Genomic DNA, 19,008 nt, shown 5'->3' on the forward strand with positions numbered 1-19,008 from the left:
AGATTATCCTCTTCCAATCCAGCTCTCTGTTATGTCTGGGAAAGCAGTAGAAGATAGCCAAATGCTTGGGCCCTTGCACCTGCATGGGAGACCCAGAAGAAGCTCTTGGTTCCTGGTTTCAGATCAGCCCAGATCCGGCTGTTGTGGCCATTTGGGTAGTGAATCAGCAGATGGAAGACCTCTAACTCTGTCCTCCTCTTTCTGTTTGTAACTCTACTTCTCAAATAAATAAGTAAAATCTTTAAAAAAAAAAGAAGAAGAAGAAAGAAAGAGAGAGAGAGAGAGAGAGAGAGAGAGAGAGAGAGAAGGAAGGGAGGGAGGGAGGGAGGAAAAAAAAGGAAAGGGAAAGGGAAAGGAAAGGAAAAACCTTATCCAATAAAGGCATACACAGACTGAAACTGGAAGGATGAGAAAAGATATGCCATGCCATGCAAATTGAAATCAAAACTAAGCAGGAGTACCTATACTTTAATCAGACAAAAGAGATGTTAAAATAAAAATTGTTAAAAGAGACAAGGGGAGCCAGCACTATGGTGTACGGGGCAAGGCGTCGGCCTGCAGTGCGGCATCCCATGTGGGCTCCAGTTTGAGTCCCAGCTGCTTCACTTCTGATCCACCTCTCTGCTATGGCCTGGGAAAGCAGTGGAAGATGGCCCAAGTCCTTAGACCCCTGCACCCACGTGGGAAACCCGGAGGAGGCTTCTGGCTCCTGGCTTCGGATCGGTGCAGCTCCAGCCATTGCGGCCACTTGGGGAGTAAACCAGTGGATGGAAGACCTCTCTCTCCCTCTCTCTCCCTCTCTCTGCCTCTCCTCCTCTCTCTGTGTAAATCTTTCAAATAAAATAAATACATCTTAAGAAAAAAAAAAGAGAAAAGGAAGTTCACTATACAATGAACAAGGAATCAATTTAATAAGAAGATATGACCATTGTAAGTGTGTATGCACTGAAGGCCAAAGCACCCACTTTTTTAGAACACATGTTAGTAGATTTACAGAGACATAAGCTCCAATATAATGATACTGGGGGACTTCAACACTTCACTTTTGTCAGTGGAAAAATCAACCATAAAAATATCAATCAAGAAAAAAAGCAAAGGGCTGGCACTGTGGCACAGTGGGTTAAAACCGCAGACTGCAGGGTCAGCATCCCATATGGGTGCCAGTTCAAGTCCTGGCTGCTCTACTTCCAATCTAGCTCTCTGCTGTGGCTTGGGAAAAGAGTGGAAGACGGCCCAAGTGCTTGGGCCCCTGTACCCACATGGAAGACCTGGAAGAAGATCTTGGCTCTTAGCTTCAGATAAGCTCAGCTCTGGCCATTGCAGTCATCTGGGGAGTGAACCAGCCAATGGAAGACCTCTCTCTCTGGCTCTACCTCTCTCTCTCTAACTCTGTCTTTCAAATAATTTAAATAAATCTTTTAAAAAAGAAAGGGGGCCGGCGCTGTGGCTTACTTGGTTAATCCTCTGCCTGTGGCACCAGCATCCCATATGGGTGCCAGTTCTAGTCCCGGTTGCTCCTCTTCCAGTCCAGCTCTCTGCTGTGGCCCAGGAAGGCAGTGGAAAATGGCCCAAGTGCTTGGGCCCCTGCACCCGTGTGGGAGACCAGGAAGAAGCACCTGGCTCCTGGCTTCGGATCGGCGCTGTGACAGCCATAGCAGCCATTTGAGGAGTGAACCAACGGAAGGAAGACCTTTCTCTCTGTCTCTCTGTCTCTCTCTCTCTCATTGTCTATAACTCTACCTGTCAAATAAATAAAAATAAAAAAAAGAAAGAAAGAAACAATAGAGATAACTAGAGCTAATCTATGCTATAGAGCAAATGGATATACTAGACATTTACAGAACATTCTATCACACAAAGATAGAATACAAATTCTTTTCATTACCATATGGAACATTATCTATGATATTTCATATACTAGGCCACAAGACAAGAATTAACACGTTAAAAAAAACCCTGAAATTATGCCATATATCTTTTCTGACCATATTGGAGTAAAGCTGTAATTAACAACAAAAGGGCTAGAAATTATACAAATACAAGGAGATGGAAAACCATCATCTGGAATGAATGAATAATGGATTATTGCAGAAATCAAAATTTCTTATCCCAATGAGAATTTATTTATTCTTATAAAAACATATGGAATACAGCAAAAACAGTACTAAGAGCAATGTTTGTAGTAATAAGCACCTACATAAAAAAAGAAAAGATATCAAATAAATAACCTAACTACATATCTCAAGGACAGAAAAATAAAAACAAACCAAGCCCAAAATTAGTAAAAAATAAAATAATAAAAATTAGAGAGGAAAAAAATAAAATGGGAATTTTAGAAATTATACAAAATATTAATGAAATGAAAAGTTAGTTCTTTGAAAAGATAAGCAAAATTAATAAATTGCTAGCCAGACTGAGAGAAGATTCTAACTAATAAAATCAGAAATGAAAAAGGAGATATTATAGCTGATACTACAAAAACACAAAGAATCACTAGGAACTATTATGAAAAATTTTATGCCAATAAGTAAGAAACAAAGAAGAAATTATAAATTTGTATAAACATATAACTTACCAATATTGAATCATGAAGACATAGAAAAACTAAACAGACCAATAAACAATGATGAGATCAAATCGGAAATAAACAGTGCCAACAAAGAAAAGTCCAGGATCAGAAGAATTCACTCCTGGATACTAGCAAATTTTTAGGGAAAAAATAATGCCAGTTCGAACTATTTCAAACACTCAAAAGAGAAAGGACCCTTACAAACTCATTCTATAAGGCAAATATGACCTTAACTCCAAATCTAGCAAGGATACAACAACAAAAATAAAACTATAGATAACTATAGATCAATATCCCCAGTCAACATACATTTGAAAATCCTCCACAAAGCACTAGCACACCTAATCCAATGCATCATCATTCACCCGGACCAAGTGGGATTTATCCCAGGGATACATGGATGGTTCAATTATATGCACATCAATAAACAAAATATATCACATAAACAGAATTGAAGGATGAGAACCTATGATCACCTCGGAAGATGCAGAGGAAGCACTTGATAAAATATGACAGTCATTTAGGATAAAAAAAGCATAAATTAGGTGTGAAAAATAAATCGCAACACAATAAAGGCTATATACCACAAGCCGACAGCCAATGTCATATTAAATGGAGAAAAGCTGGAAGCATTTCTGCTAAGATCTGGAACCAGACAGGGATGTACACTCTCACCTCTCATATTCAATACAGTTTTGTAAGTTTTAACCAGAGCAATTAGGCAAGTGAAGGAAAGAAAAAACATACAAATAGGAAAGAAGGAAGTCAAATTATCCCTGTTTGCAAATGACATGATTCTATATAGAGAGGAATGAAAACACTCTACCAGGAGACTATTAGAACTGATAAGTGGGCCGGCACTGCGGCTCACTAGGCTAATCCTCCACCTGCGGTGCCGGAACACCGAGTTCTAGCCCCAGTCGGGGCACCGGATTCTGTCCTGGTTGCCCCTCTTCCAGGCCAGCTCTCTGTTGTGGCCAGGGAGTGCAGTGGAGGATGGCCCAAGTGTTTGGGCCCTGCACCCACATGGGAGACCAGGAGAAGTACCTGGCTCCTGCCTTCGGATTAGCGCGATGCGCCGGCCGCAGCGGCTATTGGAGGATGAACCAACGGCAAAGGAAGACCTTTCTCTCTCTCTCTCTCACTGTCCACTCTGTCAAAAAAAAAAACAAAAAAAACAAAAAAACAAAAAAAACCTGATAAGTGAAGTCAGCAAAGTGGCAGGATAAGAGAAAGAGAGAGGGAGAGGGAGGGAGGGAGAGAGGGAAAATAAAAATAAATAAATAAAATTTTTAAAGTTGCAGCATAATAACACAAAACCAGTAGCATTTTTATATACAATGATCTTGATGAGCAAGAATTTACAAGAGCAATCTTGGGGCCAGTGATGTGGCGTGGCAGGTAAAGCTGCCACCTGCAGTACCGGCATCCCATATGGGCGCCGGTTCGAGACCTGGCTGCTCCACTTTCAATCCAGGTCTCTGCTATGGCCTGGGAAAGCAGTAGAAGATGGCCCAAATCCTTGGGCCCCTGCACACCCATGTGGAAGACTGGCAAGAAGCTCCTGGATCCTGGCTTTGGATCCACACAGCTCCAGCCATTGTGGCCAATTGAGGAGTATACCAGTGGATGGAAGACCTCTCTCTCTCTCTCCCAGCCTCTCCTTCTCTCTCTGTGTAACTCTTTCAAATAAAAAAATAAATCTTTTAAATAATAATCTTCTTTCCTCATTTTATGATCTGTATCACAAATCCCATGTATATGATACATACTTTTTTTAAAAAAAAGATTTATTTATTTATTTGAAAGTCAGAGCTACACAGAGAGAGGAGAGGCAGAGTGAGAGGTCTTCCATCCAATGGTTCACTCCCCAATTGGCTGCAACAGTCAGAGCTGTGCTGATCCGAAGCCAGGAGCCAGGAGCTTCCTCTGGGTCTCCCACACGAATGGAGGGGCCCAAGGACTTGGGTCATCTTCTACTGCTTTCCCAGGCCATAGTAGAGAACTGGATCAGAAGTGGAACAGCCGAGTCTCGAACCGTGCCCTATGGGATGCCGGTGCTTCAGGCCAGGGTGTTAACCCACTGCACCACAGTGCCGGCCCCATGATACATACTTTTAAAAATATGTTTTTAAAACGTAATAGGGGGGCCGGTGCTGTGGTGCAGTGGGTTAAAGCCCTGTCCTGAAGCACCAGCATCCCATATGGGCACCAGTTCTAGTCCCAGCTGCTCCTCTTCTGATCCAGCTCTCTACTATGGCCTGGGAAAGCAGTAGAAGGCAGCCCAAATCCTTGGACCCCTGTACCCACATGAGAGACCCAGAGGAAGCTCCTAGCCCCTGGCTTCGGATTGGCGCAGCTCTGTGGCATCTGGGGAGTGAACCACTGGATGGAAGATCTCTCTCTCTCTCTCTGTCTCTACCTCTCTCTGTAACTTGTCTTTCAAAATAAAACAAATCTTCAAAAAAAAAAAAAAAGTAATAGGTAGATGCCAGCCTTGTAGTGCAATAGGTTAACCACCACTTGGAATACTGGCATCCCATAGGAGCACATGTTCCAGTTCCAGTTGGTCTACTTCTTATCCAGATCCCTGTAATGTGCCTGGGAAAGCAAAGACGGCCCAAGTAGTTGGGCCCCTGCCAGCCACATAGGGGACCTGAATGGAGTTCTAGGCTTCTGACTGGCCTGGCCTTGCTGGAGCTCTTGCTGCCATTTGGGAAGTGAACCAAATGTGGATGAAAGATGTCTTTTTACCTCTCTGTCTATGTCTCTCTCCATCTCTCTGTAACTCTGCCTTTCAAATAAATAAATAAATCTTTTTTAAAAATAAAAAGCAGTGTGTGTATGTGTATATGTAAATATGAAGCAAATGTGGCATAATGTTAAAAGCTGTTAGACCTATGTATACTCACTGAACTCTACACTTTCTGTATGATCTGAAAGACTTTAAAGCCGAAAGACAAAAAATGAATATAAATGTTTTAAAAACGACTACTGACCGATTTCTGGGAAAATTTCCTTCACTCTTAGACAGATTTTCATGAGAAGCTGGCTTTTCTGTTGAAAGCAGCTGTGTGGAAGTTAAACTTGGAGCTGGTACTAATCCTTGGCTTCCATGCATGAACACATGCACGGTGAGAAGTCAGTATGCTGAGGATGGCGGAGCAGGAAGATGGAGAGATCCCGGGGCCTGGCTCACATCACTGAGCTGTTAAGTAATCAACCATGACATCTCAATATTTTGACAGGATAAATTTGCTTATTTTTAAAGCAATTTTCTTTGGATCTTCTATTAGTCTCCTCAAGGCGCTTTAACAAAATACTACAGACTAGGTGGCCTAAACACCAGAAATATATTTTTCCACAATGCTGACAACAGAAAAGCTAAGATAAGGTATCAGCAGCCTTGCTTTCTCCCGAGGCCTCTCCTTGGCTTACAGACAGCCACTGTCTCATCGTGTCCTCACATGGCTTTTTCTCTGTGTGCAGGTATCCCCAGTGCTACCTCCCTCCTGGTAAAGACACCAGTGCTATCAGATTAAGGCCTTATGACCTCATTTACTCTTAGTTACCTCCTTAAAGACCCTATCTCAAATCATCCAAGTATCTCCTGCCTCTTTAAAGATCAGGGCCAGCGCTCTGGCATAGCGGGTAAAGGCGCCATCTAAGGTGCCAGCATCCCATATGGGCGCCTGTTTGAGTCCCGGCTTCTCCACTTCCAATCCAGCTCTCTGCTGTGACCTGGGAAAGCAGTAGAAGACGGCCCAAGTGCTTGGGCCCCTGCACCTGCATGGGAGACCTGGAAGAAGCTCCTGACTCCTGGCTTCAGATTGGCGCAGCTCTGGCAATTGTGGCCATCTGGGGAGTGAACCAGTGGATGGACGATATCTCTTTCTCTTTCTCTCTCTCTCTCTCTCTCTCTTTCTCCCTCTCCCTCTCTGTAACTCTGACTTTCAACTACATAAATAAATCTTAAAAAAAAAAAAAAAAGGACCCTATCAACACATGAAGGGGAGGGAAGAGAACATAATTCAATCTTTAAGAGATTGCCTCTTATTAATACACCATTAATTTGGTCATTCTGGCAGTAATTTCAAGGTGTCAGTGAAAGCTTACTCCCACATAATAGTAGTTATAGATTGCTTGTTCATTTTCAAGTTTCACAGCGTAGTCAGATGGTTAAAGTAGATGACCTTTAAGGTGCCTTACAACTCAGATTCCATGAGTAAGCTTGTTTATTTCCAATATTTTAAAAATTCTAATTGCTTTTATGATACCAATCGAATTGTTTTTAGCTCTATCAGAAATATCCAGGGGATGGCACTGTGGCACAGAAGGTTAAAGCCCTGGCCTGAGGTGCCGGCATCCCATATGGGCACCGATTCTAGTTCCGGCTACTCCACTTCTAATCCAGCTCCCTGCTAGTGTGCCTGGGAAAGCAGCAGAGGATGGCCTGAGTGTTTGGACCCCTGCACCCAAGTGGGAGACCTGGAAAAAGCTCCTGGCTTCGGATCAGGCCAGCTCTGGTTTTTGTGGCCATCTGGGGAATGAACCAGCAGATGGAAACTGTTCTCACTCTATCTCTACCTCTCTCTGTAACTCTGCCTTTCAAATAAAAACAATAAATCCTTAAAAGAAGAAGAAATTATTCTTAAGGGCTGAAACTTAACTGAAAAGTGATCGCTGTTAAACAGAAGAGTGGGAATAAGAGAGGGAAGAGATGTGCAATTCGGGACATGTTCAAGCTGACTTACCTCAAATGGTAGAGTTAGAAATATGCCAGGGGATTCCAATTCAATCCCATCAAAGTGGCATGTACCAATGCCATCTCACTTGTCCCAGTGATCAATTTCTGTTCACAATTGATCATAATGATAGGACTAAGAACCAAAGGGATCACATAAACAAAAATAGTGTCTGCAAATACAAGCTGATAGAATCAAAAAGGGAGAGAATGGTCCAACATGGGAAGTGAGATACACAGCCGACCCATAGAATGGCAGATGTCCTAAACAGCACTCTGGCCTCAGAATCAGCCCTTAAGGCATTCCGATCTGGCTGAAAAGCCCATGAGAGTATTTCAGGCATGGAAAGCCAAGACACTCTGGGGGGAAAAAAAAAACCTAAATGAAAGATCTCTGTGAGTGAGATCCCAGTGGAAAGAATGGGTCATCAAAGAAGGAGGTACCTTTCTCTGAAGGGACGAGAGAACTTCCACTTTGACCATGGCCTTGTCTAAATATGATCAGAGTCGGTGAACTCAGGGGGCTTCCATAGCCTTGGCAGCTCATGACAAGAGCCTAGGGTGATTACTGATGCCATAAACAAGAGTGTCAATTTGTTAAGTCAACAACAGGAGTCACTGTGCACTTACTCCTCATGTAGGATCTCTGTCCTTAGTGTGCTATACATTGTGATTTAATGCTATAACTAGTACTCAAACAGTATTTTTCACTTTATGTTTCTGTGTGGGAGCAAACTGTTGAAATCTTTACTTGATGTATGCTAAACTGATCTTCTGTATATAAAGAGAATCGAAAATGAATCTTGATGTGAATGGAAGGGGGGAGGGAGTGGGAAAGGGGAGGGTTGCAGGTGGGAGGGACGTTATGGGGGGGAAGCCATTGTAATCCATAAGCTGTACTTTGGAAATTTATATTCATTAAATAAAAGTTAAAAAAAAGAAATATCTAGAAAAACAACAACTAAAAGTGACTAAAGTCACATCACACAGAAAGAAATCCAAAGGTAGAGAAATTCCAGGATTAGTAAATAAAGTGATTTAACAAATTACCAGGGTCAAGCTTTTTCTACCTTTCCAGTCTGCCAGTTTCCATCTTCCCAGTGCAATTTCCCCATGATCTAAAAGAAACTGTGGTAGCTCCAAGTGTCATGTCATTACACTGTACCCACACAGGCAGGGCAAAGGGAAAGTGAAATTTCATTGTTTCTTTCCATTTTTTAAACAAATAAAGAAAATTCCATAAAGCTCCCCAATCCAGGTCAACTTTTGTCACATACTTAACATGATTGGTTTAAATCGGTAAGTTTCTCCTAATCTCTTATTGGTAGAACCAGCTACACCAAGTCAAAGGCAAAGAAAAAGGTACAAACCAATTTTAAGTCGTGCTTTCAGGTTGATAAGGAGTCAGTCTCCTCTGAAACAGATGCTCCCTGTACAAGAATTAACCAAATCCAGGTTCTACTTTCAGTGAGGAACAAGATGATCTGTTGGTTACCTATATAACAACCCCATAATCAAAACCCCTATTCTAAGCTGACCGTGGAAATGAGGATTTGATATCAAAATTGTCCTTAAAAAGCTTGAAGAACTACAAAAACTATGACTACAGAGGTCTCATTGTAGTATTCCTGGAACTGTCAGAGGATATTGATGGAATTTCTGAGCTATTTTCGATGTCTCACAAAATCTAGCAGAAAAGTTTGCACAAGGGGCTGGCACTGTGGCATAGCAGGTTAAGCATCTATCTGTGGTGCTGGCATCCCATATGGGAGCTGATTTGAGTCCCAGCTGCTCCACTTCTGATCCAGCTCCGTGCTATGGCCTGGGAAAGCAATAGAATATGGCCCAAGTACTTGGGCCCCTGCACCCATGTGGGAGACCTGTAGGAAGCTCCTGGCTCCTGGCTTCAGATTGGCATTGCAGCCATCTGGGGAGTGAAGCAGCAGATGGAAGACCTCTCTCTCTGTCTCTCCCTCTCTCTGTAACTGCCTCCCTAGTAAATAAATACCTTTTTAAAGAAAACTTTGCACAAATCCAATTCCTTTTATTTCTACTGAAATTCTGTAAAGTCAGTATGCAAGAGATTCTCTCATGCTTAGCAGGACCTCATTTTGGCTATTAAATATATATTGAATTAATAGAATATTTTCAATAAATAAATATATTTTTAAAAAGATACATTTGAAATATGAATGATCCATTTAAAACTGGACATCCATGGTGGAAATCCATCAGTGGGAGAAAAATATGAGAAATTATTGATGCTCAAACTATTCCCTTCTTCAGTGTATGTAATGGATTTCAGCTCCTTGAGATTCAAGTGTGCTATGCTCTCTAAACAGACAAGCACTAACCATTCACAGATATTACACCATTATGTCTTAGTTTATTCTGTGCCTATACAAGTATATTCCACATTGACCATATGCTCAAAATCACTGTCTTTCCATATCATTAACTTAGGACACCACCACGATCTCTTGAGTAAATGCATTAATTAATCTAAGTGGGACATAATATGCAACCCTGTTATCTTTTTCTTCTATAGGAAAATGACCAATCAACAATGAACGTTTAAATTCTATCAATAAAACATTCTTATTTGATATCATAGGCATTTGCATTTTATTCCCTGCAATTACCATCTGCTAATAGTAATTTAATTGTTTAATAAATAATACTAGGGAGAGTAAACGTAAATGAAAATGGAAAACATTTTAATATGAGTTCTTCTAGTTTTATTTTTCAGTAGTGACAACTATACTTAGTAATTTTAAAAAGAGCATTAATCAAAGAGGGGGGATAATGAGAGATTGCTGCATGGCTGTTGAATATTAGATGACTAAAAGAAATAGCTAATTTCTAGGAGTAGTGTTTGGGGAAGAAAATAAGGTATAGCATAAATTAGCAGGTGTTCTGAGTTTCTGTTCTGATGTAAATAGGGACAGTAATATCATTATCTAGGAAAAACAACAGACTAGGAAGAGGATATGCTGAGATTTCAAGAATACCCCCATATCTATACCTTCTTTTTTATTAAGATAATGTTTAATCCTGCTAAAAATGTAATTAGCCTGCTAAAGAGTAAATTGTCTACCAAGTACACATTAATCTCTATAGTGTTGTTGGAAAATCTCCTAGGAAGAAGGTATTTTGTTATTTTTGTTTGTTTCGTTCTTGTTTTTAGGTGAATGACTATGACTTGGATTCGTACACTATCACAATGGCTGGTAAGCAGTGAATCTATGTGCTATAATATTCCATATCAGGCTGGAGGTTTTTTGAGTTTCCAGGGGCAGGAGGAGTAAACCGTGGGGTGGGTCTTACTCCACAGCTTCTCTGGAGATCTCGGCAGTGGTGTGTCTTTGCTGCAGTACTCCACAATTTCTAGGGCACCTGTTCTTCTCCACATGCCTTCTATTTTCTCTTCCTGTAACCCACCTTCATCACCCTCCAATCTGAGATCCTTCTCTCCATCTTCTAGATCAGCTAATTCATAACTATAACTTACGAGGCTTTACCTCACTTGTAGCCTGATCCCACCAGTCTCTATCTCACTCCCTTTCACTTTGTCTCCCCACTGCAGACTATTTAATTCTCTTGGCATGTCCTACATGAAATTCCCAAGACAGACAAATGGTCTGGCTAAGATCCTCTATTACGCATGGATAGCTAATAGCTCCTTCATTGGCTGCCTTTGAGTCAGGTCCCCATCCTTATCCAACCAATTGTGTTCAAAGAGGTGAGGACACATTGGTACTAAATGTGGCTGTCCAGCATTCTCCCTCCAATAAGGAGTGAAAAAGGACCCACTGAGGCTAGCATTGTGGTGTCATGGGTAAAGCTGTTGACTGCATTGCCAGCATCTCATAAGGGCACTGGTCCGAGTCCCAGCTGCTCTACTTCTGATCCAGCACCCTGCTAATGGTCTGAGAAAAACAGCAGAAGATGGTCCAACTACTTGGGCCCCTGCTGCCCATGTGGGAAAACTGGAAGAAGCTCGTGGCTCCTGGCTTTGGCCTGCCCCAGCTCTGGCCTAGGGAATGAACCAGCGGGTGGAAGATTTCTCTCTCTCTCTCTCTCTCTCTCTCTCTCTCTCTCTTTCTCTCTCTCTGCCTTTCAAATAAGTAAAATAAACATAAATCTTAAAAGAAAAAAGAAGCCACTTTCCTCAGGAGTGTCTGCAGGCCATCCAGACAATGTGACTGACCTCCCTAGTTAGACAACTAAACCCAGGGAACCCAGAAAATATGCCCATAAATAACTTCTTTGTTTGGAGATCTTCACTGAATCAGCAAATTGAATAATTGTTTCATATTTACTTTATGCAGTGTAGTCATAGTATAAATTTCTTTTAATTTAAAAGAAAATATTAGTAATTATGAGGGACACTTCAAGTGCACTGGAATTGTTCTGATGCAACTAATTTTTTTTGAGTCAAAATAATTCCAATAGATCAAAACCTATAGGAATTCACCCTGTTTAACTCCCATGAAATGACTCCCTTTAGAATCCACAAATCATGACTATCCAATTCACTGTTAACAACTTCTGTAGGAGACATTTCAAAATAAAGGGCAGTTATTATTTATGGTTTGTAATGAAGCCAAGTCAGTCCAGAGGGACACGGTGAGGATCACTGTCAGTTTTGTAAAATGCCTTTGGCTTTTCAAGGAAAGGTACTATATATGATAATAAAGGAATACAATAATATTCTTGCACAACAATGGCAGTGAGTTCATCATTGTCTTAAAAACTAAGTTCATCTTTAGGCCTTATGGGGATTGCTGAATTCAATTTGTCCTGAGAATTCTAAGGCTGATGGAAAAAAAGATGCCCATTATAAATGCACTTCCTCTGTTTCCTGTTCTGCTCACTATGTGATGCTCTTAACTTCTGTTTGTATTCAGGAGCTGACTGCCATTTATAAATGCACAGGGTTACTAATTGCACTATGACATTTATAGAAATTTTAGGATGGCATGAAATCACATTTTTCCACACTCACATGCATGCTTTCACATGTTCATGAGGTTATACACACATATGTGAGAAAAGAGAGAGACAAAAGTGAGAAAAGAAGATGGGGTGAGAATTTGAATAGTATCATCATTTCTATTTGTGAGATTGGGCTTATGTTGCTTTACACAGCATTTCTGTATATGTTATTTTATTTGGTTCTCACTAGACCCCCTGGCGCTGGGTGAGGAAATGTTTTCTCACTTTTTTGACCTGGTCACAAGAAAATTCAAAGGCAAACAAAGTTTCCAGGACTAGGGATGGGGGTATGGGATGTGGGGTGGAGTGGGGGGGTGGGGGTGGGGATGTGTCTGCTGGACAAAAAGAGAGAGATCCCAGGGAAGCTCATTATAGAATACTGATGAGCCTGGACACCAGTGTTCTCCACCAGATTTCCACGTAGACTCCCAGCTGCTTTTCTTTAACCTTGTCAATACCTAAGTTAGTGAGGAGCAGGATGCATTCAGTGGCGGTGAGATTTTCAGGGGGTGAGTCCTTTTGCAGTGTTCCTTTCTGTGCAATTTTCAGGAGCCAGCAGAGAGTAAATAGTTAATGCAAGGAAAAGTAAGATGGCCTGCAGAAACCAAGGGTGAGGGGTGTTTGCAACTCCTGAGGTCAGTACTCTATGACTTAAGTCAGACTCATGTGTTTGATAATTCTCCTTTAGCAACAAATTAAAAACAAGCTGCGTTGACCAAATCACAGCACAGAATCAAGGGAAAGGGCCCAGATGAGCTGCCCAGGGTTCACCTCTGCAGGTAACTTACCAATTTCTGCCTTCTGTAGAATAATTACACTGCTCTTGCTTTTTTGAATTCCTACTTTTAAAAATTTCAGGCTGACTCAAATGTGTCAGCCTAGCAACTCTCTCCCTGTAGAGAACTTCACCTTGTCATCCTGCCATTTCTACATCTAATTTAGAATTGCTTTTCTGGTTTTTACAACTCTTCATCAGTTTGCTCCTCCCTCCCTTTCCAAATTCGTTTCTCCTGATCTTCATCAATCTGTCACCTTCATCTCCGCCCCCTCACTCCACTTCTTGGCTTTTCAGGCAGTTACTGTTTGAATGAGAAGATTGAAAAATCTCATTTATCACTTTGGAGAAGTCTCACAGAACATATTGCAAAGCCTCCCTCACACCCCAGGGAGAGGAAGAGAGACTGCAACACCTAAAAATAAATCTCCAAAGAAGGAGTATCCCTAAAATACAGTAAGATAACACATAAGTACCGCTGTGCTCTCTTAGAAAACAAAACAGAAACTCACAATGGAACTTTCCCTTTGTAGGTGAGCTTTTATCAAAATGATCAGTTTTGAAGAAAGTCCACAAATTCCTAAATTCGCTATTTTTTTTAAATTTTTTTGACAGGCAGAGTGGACAGTGAGAGAGAGAGAGAGAGAGATACAGAGAGAAAGGTCTTCCTTTTCTGTCGGTTCACCCCCCAATGGTGAACCACGCTGATCCGATGGCAGGAGCCAGGTGCTTCTCCTGGTCTCCCATGCGGGTGCAGGGCCCGAGGACCTGGGCCATCTTCCACTGCACTCCCGGGCCACAGCAGAGAGCTGGACAGGAAGAGGGGCAACCAGGACAGAATCCGGCGCCCCGACCGGGACTAGAACCCAGTGTGCCGGTGCCACAAGCAGAGGATTATCCTAGTGAGCCGCGGTGCCGGCCTTAAATTCACTATTAAAAAAAAAAATCCATTCAAATCACTGCCACAAGCCACAGTGGAAAAAATCTTCAAAGACAAATCCCCAGTCTCCCTGTCCTTTTGTTGTGACACCTCCAGGAAGACTTGCCATTCTAACACCTGCTGTAAGGCACGCTTCCTCATCAGAGCTGGTACTCTAATTCATATTCCTTCCTGCCACGGGCCCCACAGATGGAGGATTTCCTAATGGTCCCGGGTTACATTCAAAGGGTTGCCAATGACCACCCTAGAGAAGACTACTTTCCCCTGAGGCAACTATACTGAGACAACAGTGGAGGGCTGTAAAGCAACATAATGGGAAATCCTAGCTCAAAACCCAGCATTTTCCTACGGACACAGCATCAGACAGTGGTGTCTTGGTCCTGCCATGTACGCATTCCATGAGCCATGAGAGGCAATGAGATGCCAAGAAAACAGAAAGATTAGCTTACCAGGAGCCTCCCAAGTGGCCGCCATGTGTTTTGTTTGAAATGAAGCTTCATTTCAGTAGAAAGCCGCCTGCCACCACGTTAAACTCTTTGCTGATCATGACCAAGAGTTTCTGCCTTTGGAATGCAATGAAAAATAACTCCAGTAAAGGAAGGTGGTATAAGCTGGGAGTCCAAGCTACTGTGTCAGGGCCATGCGGACAGATGTGTTCTGGTAGCAGTCTTCAGTTTTACTCTATAACAGGAAAGAAAAATGTAATTTCTAGCAAAAAGAAATGAAAGCTGCTACCAGTGAAAAGAATATCTATCATCAAGTCAAGTAGGCTGCAGTCATCACTTACAAACAGTGATTAACTGGGACTATGGGTTAAGTGGTGCCTGCATAGGCACACCTGAAACCTCTATTTCTGTGGATTCTATTTTCTTTTCACTCCTCTTACACCAAAATTTTCCAATTTTGCTTTTGACTCTGAGTTGGCATAGCATTCATATTTCTAAGAGTGTCAGGTTATAATTATAGAAATGAATTTCATTCTAATTTATTTTTGTGTGTGAAATTTGATGTAGAATGAAGTATGTGCGTGTCACATCTTTGAATGAGGTTCTGTCTTCTGATGAAGAATCTGTTCCCTGTAGTTTTGTGGCCTCAGGTGTTATTGGAAGGTAATCCATTTTAATTTTTGTTCAAATTTATTCATAGTCTTGGCACATCCCCTTTCATAATATACCAATATTTATATACTGTCTACTATCAAAATGAGCTTAGAACATCTATTTCTTATAATGTTGTAAACTCCTCAGTTTACATGTCTTCTGGTATTTGTCATCTCTGAAACTCCCCCCTCTTGCCAGTTGGCTTTTCATTACATTTTCTCCAATTCTAACATTCCTATTTGCTTTCTTCCTTCTCTCATTTCTCTGCTAGTTCTTTGGAAAGGACAAGATTCTATTATTATTATTATTATTATTATTATTTTCTTTCTTCTTCTAAAGATTTGGAAAGTAGAGCTAAAATATTTGGGAAATGACTAGTTCCATAAAATCCAGAAGTGAGTAATAAGTAGAAGCCAGTCTGGGAATCTTAAGTCCTAGGATGTGAACTATTTGTAGTAAACCACAAAAGATTTGTATGAAAAATCCAAGTACTTTAAATTTTTTTTGTTGAAATAAAATCAGGTTTCTTAGTGACAAACATATTACCAAGTAATTTCACTCATAATGATGACAAATTGATAAACCAATTTGAGAAATGTTATTAACTCATTTTTTTACAATTAAGAAGCTCTTAATAGGTTTCTGTAAATACCAGAAATATTAAATTCCAAGAACAAAAGTAATTTAATTCGGTTAATAAAATATAACTCCCTTTTTTTTAAAATTAAGCAAAATCAAAATTGGCAACTTAGGTAAGTGACAATTCTGGTTATGAAAGGACAAGAAAACCCCCTTGGATCAAGACCCAACTGCTACTGATTTCCTTTTTGTTGTGTAGAATCTATGAATAAAAAGGCAGCTTAAAACCTGCTTTGGTACAGTTTAGTGGTGGTGGGTTTACTTTTGTTTGCTTGCTTCATGATGAAATTTAAAATGGTTTTCTCCCTCCCTCTTATGAAAAACAAGATGTGCTTGAAAATATTAACACAGGACCAAAACCTGCACCCTGAGGCAGAGGAAACCAAACACACAGGAAGCCCCTGCTACTGCCCACTGTGTCACACAGTTGGCAGGCAGCAGGCTGGGAGGCAGCATTAGAAGCAGCAGGCTAAGAGTGACCTCGGCTGGGAGAAATGAGAAGTCTCTGAGTGGCAAGTTGTGATAGCAGTGCTCATAAAACTATTGTTCCCTTTATGGAAGAGCGGAGGGCAGCTGTCTGCAGACGTTAGCGGACAGACAATGCCCGGTGAGCCGCTTAAAACTTCCCATTCCCATTCACCTTCACAGTCGCCAGGCCTGGAAGTTATGTCTGGAAATTGCAACACAAGGGATTCTGATGCAGTTCTCCCAGGAACCACACTTTAAAAAGCCCTGGACTGGGGTGCAGCCTGTGGCTACAAATACAAAGATCTGGGACAATTATGGAACAATTGGGTTAGACATATTTCTACTTAAGAATTTGGCTTCTGTTAAACTCTTTAAAAAAATTTTGCTTGGAGCCTGGCATTGTGGTTTCTTGTGATGCCGGCATCCTGTATCAGAGAGCCGGTTCAAGTCCTTGCGCTCTGCTTGCAATCCAGCTTCCTGCTAATGTACCTGAGAAGACAGCAGGGAAGATGGCCCAACCCCTTCCTCTCATGTGGGAGACTAGGATGGAGTTCCCAGCTCCTAGCACAGGCCTGGCCCACACCTGATTATTCAGACATTTGGCAAATTATCCAGCAATGGAAGATTTCTCTTTCTATTTCTCCATCTGTCTTTGTCGTTCTGCCTTTCAAATAAACCCTTTTTTTAAAAAAAAAAAAAAAAAAAAAAAGCTTGCCTATCCATGACGTTAAGTTGCTTAAGGACTACTTAATAAGACACTTTCATTTTCTGATATTGTGACCTCCTATCAGACAACATGTCCCTGTTTGGGACGTTCTAAATATGATCTTCATTTTGGAAGAAAATACACTCTGCTGTTGCAGCAGTTATTTATATTTGTTACTGTTTCATTTGTTAAAAATAAAACCCACATCGGGAAAAATGCTCAATTTCTGCTTCTGTCAGTTACTTACTCAGAAATAAAATCATTCTAGCTATAACGCAGCTAAGCGTTGTGGAGCTTACCTGGTGGGCACTGTTTGAAATGCTTGCCCTTGGCCTGGAAGGAATCAATTGCTCTTCAGAGGCCAGCTGTCCGTGATGCTGTTTCCTACACGGTTTTGGCCTCCTAGGAATGCTGCATCCAGTTGGTTCTTTAGTGATGTCCTTCGTTATCCTTGCTTCCTTGTGGACCCAGAGTCCTGTCTGAAGATGTTTCAGCACAGCTCAAGAGCACCATCTTGGGATGCACATTTCAGTGATCAGATGGAAGATATGAGTGGCACAGGATTCAACATCTGCTAGAGAAAAACGCAGTGAACCTGCAGTAACTACTCAAGAAAAGGGGTGGGGTGGGCAGGAGAGGAGTTACTCTGGCTATAGGCATTAGCTTGGTGACATTTCTGAAGAGTTGTTCTTGATAACAGTTACAGACTTTGTCCAAGAAAGACAGTCCTGCCACCTTCCAAAAATTCATATTCTGCTGTTGTTGTCTGCAGGGCAAGGTTCCAGTCAACTTTGAAAAAATCAGCTATAAATCTCATAAGTTGCAAAGAAACTTAGAAAGTTTCATGGAAAAGGAAGTTCTTTTTAGAAAACCTGCAAAAATGTGATCTTAAGTCACCAATTACATTGTAATACTAGGTAAGAGCAAGAAGACCATTGAATATTAGAACCATTTTCAGAAACACAAAAGTGCTTTTTTATTTAAAAAAAAAAGCTGTGAATCAAATCAGTAGTAAAGTATCACAAAATTTTTTTAGAGCTTTTGTTTATTTATTTGAGAGGTAGAGTTACAGAGAGAGGGAGAGACACACAGAGAGGTCTTTCATCTGCTGGTTCACTCGCCAAAGAGCTAGGAATCTGAAGCCAGCAGCCAGGAGCTTCTTCCAGGTCTCCCACGTGGGTGCAGGGGCCCAAGCACTTGGGCCATCTTCCACTGCTTTCCCAGGCCATAGCAGAGAGATGAATTGGAAGAGGAGCAGCTGGGATATGAACTGGTGCCCACATGGGGCGCCAGCGCTGCAGGTGGAGGCTTAGCCTACTATACCACAGTGTTGCTTCCCACATAACTTTTTAAAGAGTTTAACCAAGTGGAGCATTTCCCCCTCTCTCTCATCTACCTTCTGGGCTACACTTTTCAGCACTGATGTATTATGCTGGATGTCCCTCAGGTGCCCACATCTTCCACAGGAATGGGACAGATGAGGCAGTTGGGGAGTGGGAAAAGAATGAGTGAGACTAATAAAAGAGATGAAATGGGGAGGGAAATGGTGTTTTTCCTCATAGTACCAGAGAGCTTGATGTAGACACAACTTCATACATTTCTTACGGCTGTTATAGATGCTGGCCTGATGCTGGCATTCCCTTCCATCTTCAGATTCTCTCAGCACAGGCAGACAATACAACAATGTCAATGTCAACCTCATGTGTGGTGTACCAGCCAGGGAAATTTGAAAGGTACTATTTCAAAGGTGAGGTGATCAGAAGGACGCAATAAGCAGTTAAGAAACTGTTTTTACAATATGCCAGCCTCATTATATCTGCTGTGGAAAAATGCACAGCTCTCTTCTAAAACTAGGTTACTGGGGGACTAGCAGGAGATGGAACTAAGGCAAGATAGTAAGAATGCAAGGAAGTCAACTAGGTGTCAGGGTAATGCAAGACAAATGCTTTAACAAATAGACCCCTGATTGCACTAGCTTTCCTCATCCCCAGATTCAGAGACGGTGGCAGGTGTTCTTCCTTAGCTATACCTTTTCTCCATGGAATAGGTCACAGATCCAAGCTCTTTCC

General features: G+C 41.5%; 1 long non-coding RNA gene across 9 annotated transcripts in view; it reads right to left on the reverse strand.

Moving 5' to 3' along the window:
• Positions 1-19,008, reverse strand: part of LOC127486866 (uncharacterized) — a 192,354-nt gene that overhangs the window by 144,624 nt on the left and 28,722 nt on the right. For all 9 annotated transcript variants that reach the window (XR_011388571.1, XR_011388573.1, XR_011388572.1 and 6 more), the window contains 2 exons: positions 17,239-17,510; positions 14,476-14,707 (listed from right to left, as the gene is read on the reverse strand). This is a non-coding gene — a long non-coding RNA (uncharacterized lncRNA). The remainder of the gene's footprint in view (positions 1-14,475; positions 14,708-17,238; positions 17,511-19,008) is intronic.

Source organism: Oryctolagus cuniculus, chromosome 5 (assembly GCF_964237555.1).
Source record: "Oryctolagus cuniculus chromosome 5, mOryCun1.1, whole genome shotgun sequence".
Classification (NCBI taxonomy): domain Eukaryota; kingdom Metazoa; phylum Chordata; class Mammalia; order Lagomorpha; family Leporidae; genus Oryctolagus; species Oryctolagus cuniculus.